At 40.1% G+C, this 13980-nt stretch overlaps 1 long non-coding RNA gene across 1 annotated transcript; it reads right to left on the reverse strand.

Moving 5' to 3' along the window:
* Positions 1 to 1368: 1368 nt before the first annotated feature.
* Positions 1369 to 13610, reverse strand: LOC127575545 (uncharacterized). Its single transcript, XR_007957072.1, has 4 exons — positions 13582 to 13610; positions 8561 to 8587; positions 4485 to 4529; positions 1369 to 1412 (listed from the first exon to the last, which is right to left on the reverse strand). It is a non-coding gene; the product is annotated as an uncharacterized LOC127575545 (long non-coding RNA).
* Positions 13611 to 13980: the final 370 nt, after the last annotated feature.

Raw genomic sequence — 13980 nt, forward strand, 5'->3', positions numbered from 1 at the left:
AAAATGCTGGAGGAACTCAGCAGGCTAGGCAGCAACCGTAGAGAAAAACAGATGGTCAACGTTTCAGGTCAGGACACTTCTTCAGGACTGAAGATAGGAAAAGGAGAAGTCCAATATATTGGGGGGGAAGGAAAGCAGAGCAGTGAAAGGTGGACAAAAGAGGGGAGGTGGGGTGGGCACCGGTGGTAATAAGTGGATGCAGGTTAGAGATAGTGATAGGCAGGTGCGGGGGAGGAGGGGAGAGCAGATCCACTAGGGGATGGGTCAAAGGTATGGAGGCAGGTGCCCCATGGGGGGAGGGGAGGAGAGGAGCAAAAAATAGGCAAGGAGAAAAAAGAAAGATAGGCCAGGAAACGGAAGAAAAGAAGAGGCATGGTGGTGGTGGGGTTGGTTTACTTAAAGTGGGAGAATTCGATGTTCATGCCGTTAGGCTGCAAGGTCCCAAAGTATGACATTTAGAAGTCATGACATTTGTTCCCCTCAGCCAAATCGTCAATATAGATTATGAATAGTTGGGACCCAAAGCACCGATCTCTATGGCACCCCATGAGAATCACCCTACCAACCGGAGAAATATCCACTTAATCCCACTTTTTGCTTTCTGTCTGATAATCAGTTCTCAAATCATGTCAGTATATTATCTCTATCTCCACATCCTCTAACTTATTGACCAACCTCCTTTGTTGGGACCTTATTGCAAGCTTTCTGAAAATCCAAATGCACCACATCCAATGACTCCCACTTACTGTATCTATGATATTCTTGACATTTCTCTTACTTTAGTGACAAAGAGCAGATCCAAAGTAAAGGCCTCAACTGATTCTGCCTCCCTTCTACAATATAAATGTCATTTATGAGTAAATTCAGAAATGAGATTTTAAGGAATGACCTGTGATAGGCAGGGATCAAAATGGAGCATGCCTCAGCAGCAGCGATAGCTACAGGAATGGGGAAATGCAACAAGCTGCAACAAGCTCCAGAAATAGCAACATCCACAGGACTATTAGAGACACTGAAAGGCATTATTCCGCCAAGAGCAAAGAAGCTGTCATTAAGCAGGCAAGAGGGAACTGAGGAATCAGAGGGAAACTGGAAAACAGTTGAGAAGCAAAGAGCCACCTGTGGTGGGAATTCTACAGCACTATCATGAATATACAAGTATATACACTGGAAATTCCCATTGCAGAAATTTACAACAATTTCAATGACAAGTATTCACATAAAAATGAGTATTCAAGATCATTACATGGGCTTTCAACAGTGGAATAAAAATATTGCTGATAAACAAAGTGAAGGTTATTGTCTCTAGTCAGCATCCAACAGATTAGAAGTGTGACAAAATCATATTCTTTCAAGACAAAAAATACCTTTCTTTGCTGTATCAGGAGCTGTAGCTTTCTGTTTCATTGGTTCTGCAAAAATGACATAGGAAGAATAAAACTATGATTTCATTGGCACCAATATCAGATTCTCTCCACAGATGGTGAATATCTCCAGAACATTTGGATTTTATTTAAGATTCCCATCATCTGCAACCTTTTACCTTTCAACTTTTTAGGCTAATTTCGCATCCCATATTTCTGCCTGAAGCCTTGATAGTTCCAACACTTCAAGTGTTCAATCTCCTGATGATTATTGTCTCACCATCCTTCCTGGCAGTGTTCAAGGTTCCAACTCTCAATACTCTTAAAAAGTGTTCTACACTGTGCTAATTATTCCACCTTAAATCTCTCTCCAATTGTTTCCACACCCATCCTATAATATTCGCCATATAAAAGGCTTGTGTAATGCTTTACAAAGTAAATTAAGGCATGTGATTTCAGAGAGGTAGCAACAAGAAACAGAAATCTTACTGACATTATGTGGCAACACTTGAATTGTAGCCTATTAATGCAAGGTAAGTATGTGCAACAAACAATCAACTTGCATTCAATGTCCAGGTGTTGATATTGAATTTTGAAATGAACATTTTGCATAACACTGTTTTATCTGCTGTATGACTCAGAAAGGGTTGATCTCCAAAGTGTAAAGTTGAAATTCCAATTGGGTATCAAACTGTTAGCTGGACTTTTAAAAAACAATACGAGGAAATCAGATAATCCATCTCACATTATGTTCCATTCACTAAACTGTTCAAGTCCTGCAATGCAGGCAAGTATGAAATGCCAGATTACAAACTTTACCTCACCAAAACTAAATATCATCCAAACAAACATTTACTTTAATAAAAAAGGCAGCTCATTGCTAGAGATTGAAAGAAAGGCAGACAATTAAAAGGTTCTACTTTTACTTGGAGATGGCCAAGTATAAGATCCATATAACACAAACTCGCTTTTTCAGCATTTTTTATGTTTGGCTGACAAATTAAACAATTTCATATTAAGGGAAAGTTGCTGGAGAAATCAAGGGTTTTGTTACTGAAGCCATCTAATACAATAAACATAACAGAATGTCTGATGATTGGGAAATCTATCTCCACCAGGAGAAAAATATCAGAAATGGGTGCAGGAGGAGGCCTTTTGGCTACTTGGGCCTGCCCCACCATCCATCTAAAACATAGCTGATTGTCTATTTCAATACAATTTTTCTGCACCATCCACACATCCCTTGATTCCCCTTGTGGGGGCCCAAACCACTGATCCCTATTGCACCCCATGATTAGCACCCTGCCAACAGGAGAAATTGATAAATTGCCTTATCAAGAAACTGCAGAGAGTTGTGGACACAGCCCAGCACATCACGGAGACCAGCCTCCCCTCCATGGACTCTGTCTATACCTCGTGCTGCCTTGGTGAAGCAGCCAGCATAATTAAAGACCCCACCCACCCAGGTCATTCTCTCTTCTCTCCTGTCTTATCAGGCATAAGGTACAGGAGCCTGAGGGCACACACCACCAGGCTCAAAGACAACTTCTATCCCACTGTGATAAGACTATTGAACGGTTCCCTTATACGATGAGATGGACTCTTGACCACACCATCTACCTTGTTATGACCTTGCACCTTATTGTCTACCTGCAATGCACTTCTCTGTAGCTGTGACATTTTACTCTGTATTCTGTTATTGTTTTTACCCTGTACTACCTCAATGCACTGTGTAATGAATTGATCTGTATGAACAGTATGCAAGACAGGTTTTTCACTGTACCTCGGTACAAGTGACAATAATAAACCAATATCAATACCAATATTATTGTCACATGTACCAAGGTACAGTGAAAAATCACACTGTTCATGCAGATCAATTCATTACACAGTGCATTGAGGTAGTACAAGTTAAAACAATAACAGAATGCAGAATAAAGTGTTACATTTACAGAGAAAGTGCAGTGCAGGTAGGCAGTAAGGTGCAAAGTCATAACAAGGTAGATTGTGAAGTCAAGTGTCCATCTTATCGTACTAGGTAACAGTCCCATAGTCTTATAACAGTGGGATAGAAGCTGTCCTTGCACCTGATGGTACGTGCTTTCAGGCTTTTGTATCTTCTGCCCAATGGGCGAGGGGAGAAGAGAGAATGTCCAGGGTGGGTGGGGTCTTTGATTATGCTGGCTCATCAAAATATCCATTTTGAAATATCCATTTAATTCCGTTCTTTGCTCTGTCAGGTAATCAGTTTTCAATTCACGTCAGTATGTTATCTCCATCTCCACATTCTCTAACTTGTTAACCAACTTCCTTTGTTGGGACTTAATTGAAAGCTTTCTAAAATCCAGATGCACCACATCCACCAGCTCCCCCATATCTATGACATTCTTGACATTTCTCTCACTTTAGTCACTTCAGTTACTTTGCATCTTACTTTGCAGATGCAAAGTAAAGGCATGGTCTTGAGTAATTCTTGCTCCCATCCACAGTATACATGTCCTTTTTGAGTAAATTCAGAAATGAGATTTTAAAGAATGACCTGTAATAGGAAGAGGTCAAAACGGAGTATGCCTCAGTAGCAGTAAGTGCAACAGGACTGAGGAAACTGGGAACTCAAGAAGCTGCAACAAGCCCCAGCAGTAGCAATGTCCACAGGACAACAAGTGGAGACAGTGTGAGACATTATTTGGACAAGAACCCAGAAGTCAAGCAAGTAAGAGAGATCTTTAAAATAGCTGACAATCACACAAGTCTGATTAGAATAAAAGCCAAAATATCTAATAGAAATAGTTCAGTTAATTGATAGACATGACCAAGATAAGGAAGCCAAATCAGCTGAAAGCAGTTGAAATACAAATGGCCACCAGTTGTGGGAGTTCTACAACAATATCATGAATGGGCCAGTATATACACTGGAAATTCCCTTTGTATGTATTCATAACAACAGTTTCAATGACAATTATTCACGTATAAATTAGTATTCAAAAGCATTACATGGGCTTTCAACAGTGGAATGAAAATATTGATGGTAAACTAAGTGAAGTTTATTGTCTCTAGTTGGCATCCAACTGATCAGAAATGTGACCAAATCATATTCTTACAAGATACAAAAAAAAATACCTTTCTTTGCTATAGCAGAAGCTGCAGATTTCTGTTTCATTGGTTCTGCAAAAGTGACATAGGAAATGTTAAACTGAGTTCATAGGCATAAATAGCAAAATCTCTCCATGCATACTGAGTATTTCCCACACTTCCAGGTTTTATTTCAGATTCCCATCATCTGCAATATTTTGCTTTTCAACCACTTAGACTAACTTCACATCTCATATCTCTACCTGAAACCTTAGGTTACAACACTTGAAGTGTTCATTTACGTTCCTGTTAAGTCTGCTGAAGGTAACTGTCTCAACACCCTTCCTGGCAGTGTGTTCCAGATGTTAACATTCTTCAGTTAAAAAATCTTCTTCATCATGTTAATCTTTCCACCTTAATATCTCACACCAAATTTATAAGATGCCCCATATAAAAGGCTCATGTAATGCTTACAAAGTAAATTGAGACATATGAATTCAGAGAGGAAGCATTAAGACATGGAAATCTCACTGAAATTATATGCCAGTACTTGAATTGTAACCGTGTACACTACAAACTAATCAACTTGAGTTCACTGTCTTGGTGTTAATATTGTACTTTGAAATAAACATATTGCGTAACACTGTTTCATCTGCTGCACGTCTCAGAAAGGGTTGATCTCCAAAGTGTAAAGTTGTAATTCCAATTGGGTATCAAAATATTAGCTGGAATTGTTTTCTTAAAATTCCAGGCAATCAAATAATCCATCTCAGATTATGTTCTGTTCACTAAACTGCACACGTCTTGTAATGCAGGCAAGTAATAAATGCCAGATTGCATTCTCCACCTCACCAAAACCAAACACAGGCCAAACAAACATTTACTTTTTTAAGAAAACAGTTCATTGCAGGAGCTTGAAAAGAAAAAACAGATAGTTACAAGGCTCTGCTTTTATCTAGCAATAGAGATGGCCAAGCAAAAGATTCATGTAACACAGACTTGTTTTTTTTTCAGCTTTTTTCATGCTTGACTGAGAAAGGAAACAATTTCAGATTAAGGGGATTGCTGGAGAAAACAAGGACCATTACTGAAGCCACCTAATACAAAAACCATGACAGGACATTGAATCACTGGGAATCCATCTCCATCAATTTGTTAACATTGCTTTCACTTAAAAAATTATCTTGTAGAACTGGCTCAATGGCTGTTTTTGTTAATCATGCCTGGAGTTTTTATATTTCACAATTAAATGGAGAATCCATTAGTGAACCATGAATTAAATGCATTACTACACTGAGGCAGAGGAAGAGAGGTTCATAATTGCACAGCAGCACAATCTAGCGATCCTCTGATTTCTCTTCCATTATTGCCCCAGTACTCCCTCTTTGTCCAAAATCCTTGAATGCATCATCATCGTCATTATTCTGCACACTCACTGTACCTGAAAATCTATGTTCAAAAAACCTCAGTCAGTTATTTTCCCCCTGTCCGTCGTCAATGGAATCTACTGCAATTCTGACAATTAAACTTTATCCCTTCTTGTCATATACAACATGATTCATTATTATAATATCTTCCTCTACCTACCACTCACCTGTCCACACCTTCACACCTTCAGCCACTGGTACAATTTCCTCATGTTGTTTCACTCCTACCCATTCCAAAGCAGTTGTTACAACTCCAGCAAAGACCTCTGCTACATCCAATGCATTGCCTGGGATTCCCATATCTTTATTTTTGAATTCTTCATTTTCTTCATTTATTTGCTGACCCTTAGTATTGTCATCTGTAAGTATTGAATCAGTTTCCATATATTTGTTGATAATAATCAGCTTTTCTTGTCTATGACTTCCATTGAACCCCCAAGGATATTAGTGTACGACTAAATCTTTCGTATCATTTTATGTTGTGGATGAATCACAATTTCCTTCAATTCAAAAAGTTTGAAGCCAGCCAGGCTGCATACAGTTTCTACAATTTTCAACCAAGGACTGACATTCAGAGCTCCTGTTCTAACCATTATCAAGACTATTTAGTTACAGATATGTAACATAACTTGCTTCCACCACTAACATATCCTTGTCTCATAGTACTGATTTCCTGGGGCTTTTTTTTTGCTGGTGTCCTAACCACCTATAAACTTATGAAACAACTTCCTGATGGAACTCCCATCCTTAATGACTTACATTGATAACAAAAGAGCATTAGACCATAAGACCATAAGATCAGGAGCAGAATTAGGCTATCGGGCCTATCGAATCTGCTCTGCCATTCAATCATGGATGATTTTTTTTTCGACCTCATTCTCCTGCCTTTTGCCCATAACCCTTAACCCCATTACCAATCAAGAACCTATCAATCTCTGCCTTAACTACACTCAATAACTTGGCCTCCACAGCCCTCTGTGGCAACGAACTCCACAGATTCCCCACCCACTGGCTGAAGAAGTTCCTTCTCATCTCAGCATTAAAGGGACATTCCTTTATTCTGAGGCTATGCCCTTGGATCCTAGACTCTCCTACTAATGAAAACATCCACTTTATGTCCACTCTATCCAGGCCTTTCGGTATCCCGTAGGTTTCAATGAGATCCCCCCTCATCCTTCTGAACTCCAGAGTACAGGACCAGAGACATCAAATGCTCCTCACACATCAAGCCTTTCATTCCTGGGATTATTCTTGTGAATCTCCTCTGGACCCTCTCCAGGACTAGCATATTTTTCCTTAGATCAGGGGGCCAAAATTGCACACAATATTCCAAATGTGGTCTGAACAATACCTTATAAAGCCTCAGCAGTACATCCTTGCTTCTAGTTCTCTCGAAATGAATGCTAACATTGAATTTGCCTTCTTCACTACTGACTCATCCTGCAAGTTAACCTTAAGGGAATCCTGAACTGGGACTCCCAAGTACCTTTGCACCTCCGATTTCTGAATTCTCTCCCCGTTTAGAAAAAAGTCTATACCGTTATTCTTCCAACCAAAGTGCATAACCCCACACTTCCCTACACTGTATTCCATCTGACACATCTTTGCCCACTAGGAATAGAAGTAGGAATAGTTTTGGCATTCAATAAAATCATGTCTTACTCTTTATCTCAGTCTCTCATACTAACTCCATTTCCCTCAATTCCTTTATTATTCAAGAAACTATCAATCTCTCTCTTGAATATACTCAACAACTGAGCCTCCACATCCCTCTTGGGTAGAGATTTCCGAAGATTCACTACTCTTCAGTGAAGAATGGCCGACGCCTGCTTTCTGAGATTGTGACCCTAGCTTTAGAGCTCACCCTTCCTATATTGAGCAGAAATATCATCCCTGCATCTATCCCGTAAAGTCCCATAGTTTTTTTGTACATATCAATGAGATTACCTCCCATTCTTCTAAACTCTAAAGTGTTAAGGCCCAGTCATCTTTAACCATCCTGACAGTGTAATCCTGCCCATCCCACAAACCAGTCTGATGAATCTTTATTGCACTCCCTCTCTAGCAAGTATACCTTTGGGTAGAGTGACCAAACCTGCACACAGTATTCCAGGTGTATTCTTACCAGGGACCTTCATGATTGCAATAAGACTTCATTACTTCTGTATGTAAATCCTCTTATAATAAAAACAGCATAGAATTTGCCCATTCAATTGCTTGCTGAATCTGCATGTGAACATGCACAAGGCCATCTAATGTCCCTATGAACACCAAACCTTCCAATTTCTTTCCATTTCATTCTCAATTCCTCAATAAATTAAACATGAAATCACAAAACCTACATTGCCTCTACCCACTACGCCTCTAGAATTTTCTCTGCTATTCTGTCATTTCCTGTTCCCTCAGCCCCTCTGAACAGTTTCCTAACTCTACTGCTCCCTCATTGGCACAACGTTTAGTCACTTAACCACTATCTTCTGGAACTCACCTCCAATTATCCCCATCTCCATACCTCCCTCCTGCCCTTCAATATTCTTCCAAAACACACCTCCAAGCAAGTTTTCAGTCAAATAGTTTACACCAAAGGCTTAGAATCTGCACATATTTTTCTGCAAATCATCTTGGTATATTTTACAACATTTAAAGTAGTTACATAAACATAATTGAAGAACTGAGAAATTTGTGTGAAGAACTAACCTGTTACTTTCTTTTTTGCAGATTTATCTGAAAATACAGACATAAAAGTTGAAAATGCAAAGGATAAAGGAATAAAAATGTACCAGTAGATTATAAAGTGCAACACCAGTTAACTATGGATGAAAAAGACCACTCAACGCATCTTGATTTGTGTTCTCATGGAGCTCCAAATGGTTTTCTGTACTAGTATTTAATTACTTCTTCAATTATATCAAGATTTTCACTTGCATGACTCCATTTGGAGTTTATCATCTGTGTTAAGAAGAATTTGTTGTTAACCAGACTGAGTTCTACAGGTCTGGTTCTGTGCCACTCTATCCTTTTACTGCAGTTTAACTTTGAGTAATATTCTCCATTAGTTCCTTCCATTTCTTTAACTATCAGATCACCTCTCAAACAGTTCCTGACCAGGTTTTCTTCACAACTTATACCAGGCAAGGTAAATGGCTTTATGGCATTTCTTTGCACAAAAGTCCCCTGTGTGTTCAGTTATCAATCCAATAAATGGAGATAATCTCAGGCTGCAATCTGATTACAGCTTGATACAGTTTGATCCAAAATTCAAAGGTACATTTCATTGTTGCCTATTTTATTCAGTATTGTTTTGACTTTGTTCATTACTGTTCTGCTTTGATTCAACTTATTGAGACAGAGCTTCCATTTTCCCAAATGATTATCGACTTGCCCCTATGCCACACTGCTTTTTCCAGCACAGCCCCTGGTGCAGCCTTCCACTGGGAACCCAGCTGCCTCAAGCAATCAGCCATTGGACTTACAGAACTCACAGCCGTCCTCAAACTCATCGGCCACTGAAGTCTTCAAAATGACTGGTGCAATGGCCTTTGACATTCAAATTCAGTAACATTTCGGATGAGTTAAAAAAAATATAATGATAAAGAAATTTAAAATAATATATTATATTTAAAACATTAAAAACACATTCATACATTTAAGGTTAATTTAAAACTTTGAAACTAACTTAAATAAATAATTGATAAACGACTTACCTTTTCCCAGAAGTCAATATCTCCAACTAATTTATATGGACTACTATACTTGCATCAGGTTTAATTTGATACAGAGTGAACAGGTAGGGATCCCCAGTTTGGGAGCTGGGAAGCCTGTGAAAAACATGCTGCCTCTTTGCATGCCATGAGGAATTCAGAAGTGCAGCATGGGGCAGCTTCAGATAATGGGGCAGCTTCAGATAATGGAGCAGGGCAAAGATTCCACCAACACTAGTGGTGGAAAGAAATTCTTCTTAATTCTTTGTTCTGCAATCAAGGAATTTCTGGCAATGCCAACATTTATTGACCATCCCCAACTATGCATCAGAAGGTGGTGGTGAGCCACATCCTTGAACTGCTACAGTCTTTCTGGTACTTCCACAGTGTTGTAGGTTACAGAGTTCCAGGAGTTAAATCCAGCGATAATGAAGGAATGGCAAGATATTTCCAAATCAGGGTCTGTGCAATTTTGAAGGGAACCTGCAGATGGCAGTGATCCCATGCACATACTGCCCATGACCTTCTTGGTGGTGGTGGTAGAGGTTGCAGGTTTGGGAAGTACTACCAGAGTAGCCTGGGCAATTAACTGCAGAGTACACACTGCAACCACTATGCACTGGAGGTAGAGGGAATGAATGTTTAGGGTGGTGGATCAAACTGCCTGCTTTATCTTTCTTGGGGTTGGGCGAGTTGAGTGCTGTTAGGGATGCACTCATACGGGCAAGTGAAGAGTATTCGATCGTGCTTCAGACTTGTGCCTTGGAGATACTGGGAAGGCTTTGGGTTGTAGGGAGATGAGTCACTTATTGAAGAATACCCAGCATTTGATGTTCTTGTAGCCATTGGTTTTATGCAGCTGGTCCAGTTGAGTTTCTGGTCAATGGTGACCTCCAAGATGTTGACAGTGGAGGAGTCAGTATTGGTAAAGCCATTAGATCCTTGTTGGAGGTGGTCATTGCCTGGTGCATGTTTAGTGTGAGTGTTACCTGCCACTTATCAGCCCATGCCTGAATGCTGCCAGGTCTTGCTACATGTTGTCATGGGTTGTTCCATTTGCTAAGAATTTGCAAATAGAATTGAAAAATGGGCAATCATCAGCAAATATCCCCACTTCTTACCTAGTGATGGAAACAAGGTCATCGATGAAACAGCTGAAGATAGTTGCGTCCAGGACATTGCTCTGAAGAACCCCTGCAGTGATGTCCTGCGGCTGTGATGATTGACCTCTGACAACCACAACCATCTTCCCTTCTGCGTGCCCATTGACTTACTTGGATAAATCTCAACATTAATACTAGCATGGGCAGAGGAGATCTGCCCTGTTGACTCATAAGACTTTGAGGCATAGAAAGCAATTGGCCAAGTGCTAGAAGATGGGATTACTACAGATGGGTGCCCATTGGTTAGCATGGATGGTTCCATGCTGTATGACTCTATGAGGCTCCTAGGTCTACTTCAGATTCAACCTTAACTATCTCAGTATTATTCCTCAATGACATTTTTCACATAATTTGTTTCTTTTATCTACAGTGTTACGGACTCAGTGAAAGTCCCTTTAAGATAGAGAGTGTGTGTGTATTTGTGTGTGTGGCGTGCTTACGTCAATAGAAGATAAAGGACGTAATGACGTTGTTGAAGAAGTCAGAAGAAGAAGAGAAGAGAGAGAGAAGGGAGAGAGACACCAGCCTGCTAGTTTTCTCTATCGATGGATGAGAAACAATAACTGTGTCTGCCACTGAAATCCATGTATGGAAGTTGGAAGTAATCTGGTGGAGTTCACTTTGTTGCTGACCTGTAGAAGGAAACAGGTATTTGTGTGTGGACGACCACGATTCGGATGCTTTTCAGGGTGAGGAAGTCACTACCGAGTAAACACTGGAGTGTCGTTTGGGTTCCATTGTGGAACATTTGGATTTCGTATTTACTCTCTCTATGTTTCTCTACGTCTACGTCTTATCTTCTGACAACGGTGGTTGTTGAAGAAGCCCTTGCTCATGCTTCACCTTATGGCTTGCGGAACTGAACTTTAAGAACCATTCCGGAACTTGGAGTTTGGGACTTTGTCACACACACACGAAGAGTTTAGTTTTGGGGTTAACGTTCAAGGTTTAACATTTTTGAATTCTAACATACTAACATTTTTACTTTTATTTTACGTATTATCATAAGTAGTGATTAATAAAATAGTTTTTAACACTGAATCATGCTCAGTGTGTTTCTTTTGTTGCTGGTTCGTGACAAAATCTAGACATTTTATTACCAAATACATTTATTAATATTCTTTATTGGGAGAGATCTTCTGCCTGATGCCAGTAGCAATTCTGGGACCCAGATATTCTCAAAGGTTTTCAGAGCCAGCATTAGTCTACATCAGCAGTGGCACCTTTCATTTAGCCACCTGTGCTGCCAGCTGCCTTTGTGCTGCTTCGTTGGACTTGTTGTGGAGTCCAGAAGGGTAGCAAATTCTTTCCAAGATTTCCAAGCTCTCAAGCTATTGAATCTGTTCCTGAGCCTGATCCACATTTAACCTGGTGCAAGCACAGTGCCTATTCAAATCGATGGGATACATTGACTACTGGGAGAGCAGAGAATGGTAATGTTTTTAATACTGATTTAAGTTACTTTTAATAATTTTAATTGATTGTAGTATGGGATGTGTCTTCAGCATTATAAATGTAAAGAAAAACTAATATTTTTGAACAAATATTTTTACTTATCCTGGGTATTACTGAAACCTGACTGCTTGTGCTGTCAGCATGGAGCCTGCATATTCTCCCTATAACCGTATGGGTTTCCTTGGGTGCTTCAGTGTCCTTTCAGATCCTGAAAAAATGTGAGGATGCAAGACACTGCAGATGCTGGAATCTGGAGCCACAAACAATCTGCTGGAGGAACTCAGCAGGTCGAGCAGCATCTGTCAGGAGGAAAGGAATTGTCGATGTTTCGGGTCGACTCCCTGCATCAGGTTGTTTGTTGGCCCAGTAAAAGATGTGTGGGTTGGTCAGTCAATTGGGCGCTGTCAATTATCCCTAGTGTGTAAGTGACAGGCAGAATCTGGGGGAGTTGATGTGAATGTGGAAAGAATAAAAATGAGATTTGAGTGTGAGGGGTGGGGATTCACTGGTGCCAAAGCCATTTTGTGAATGCAGTGCGATATCCCCTGTGCTGTGTACGGCCATGCCAAAGTGATGGGAGCCAGGCCCCCACGGGCCATGCTAAAGCAAACAGTATGGCACAGCAACAGGCAGGAAGCCATTCTGGAGGTAGATCTGCCACGTTCAATAATTTGTGAGTTGCCACTGCCTCGCCATCTGCAAATCTGAATATCCTGTGTCAGTTTTCCGAATTCACCTTATTTACATATGTTGGAATCAATAAAAGTTGCAGTATCATTTTTGAGCACAACAACCAGTCCTTCCTCTCAGGTTATCTCTCTTATGAGTAATCATTCTTGTTTATTCCTCGGCCAACTTTTTACCTATGCTTCAAGTTTAAGCTGAACAGGTGGCAATTTAATTGGCAACATCAAACAAAAATAAGATTGAGTAATAAACTTTAAATGGACCATGAAAGGCCATCTCCCAGTTCTTTCTGTCTTCTTGGTGGTGAGTATCCACCCAGAACGGCCATTTTGATTTGGCGTGAAAATAAATGACTGCAAATAGGTCAGAAATGAAAACAAATTGAATGTATGACATTATTGCTTCACGGCTGTGCATCTACATGCTCCTGCTCACTCTGGTCTCTGTTAATGATGATGAAAAGGGAACTGGCAGCAGCTGGTGGAGATCGGCTGTTATGAATTTCCAATCCATTATGCACCACCACCTGTTCAAGTAGTGCCACAAAACTGGGCTGAAGCCAACTAGAAAAATAGGCATCTGAAACTGTTGTATGAAAAGAAGCTGAGCCTTTTTCTCAAAAGGAAATTTCCTTCTTAATCTCAGAGAGTTAGAAATAAATAATATGATCCTTCGTGGATAGGCATGCTGCCTTTTAGTCATAAGTGCTTACCTGAGGCTTCTTCTTCAGTAGCTTTAGCTGTAACACAAGGGAAGAGGTGTGAGTAGCAGGATACTGCATAAAAAAAATGCAGAAGCATTTTTTCCATTGGCAATTGAGACAATACTGTTGAAAGAGGATCAATAGCTGCAGTGGTAAAATCAACAGAGTTGTAACGGAAAGTAGAAGAATGGGGGGGGGAGGGGGATAAAGAGTAATAGATAAACTGAGTAAAATTATAATTAATTACAGCACTCTGTTTTCCCCACGAGGATAATTAACCCATAAGATGTCAAGCTCATTGAAACATTATTTGAGATATCCCATGGTTGCCTCAGAGCTCCAGCAACCCAGCTTCAATCCTGACCTCCTGCGCTGCCTAAGTGGAGTTTGCCTGCTTTCCTTCTAACT

This window comes from Pristis pectinata, chromosome 10, assembly GCF_009764475.1.
Source record: "Pristis pectinata isolate sPriPec2 chromosome 10, sPriPec2.1.pri, whole genome shotgun sequence".
Taxonomy (NCBI): Eukaryota; Metazoa; Chordata; class Chondrichthyes; order Rhinopristiformes; family Pristidae; genus Pristis; species Pristis pectinata.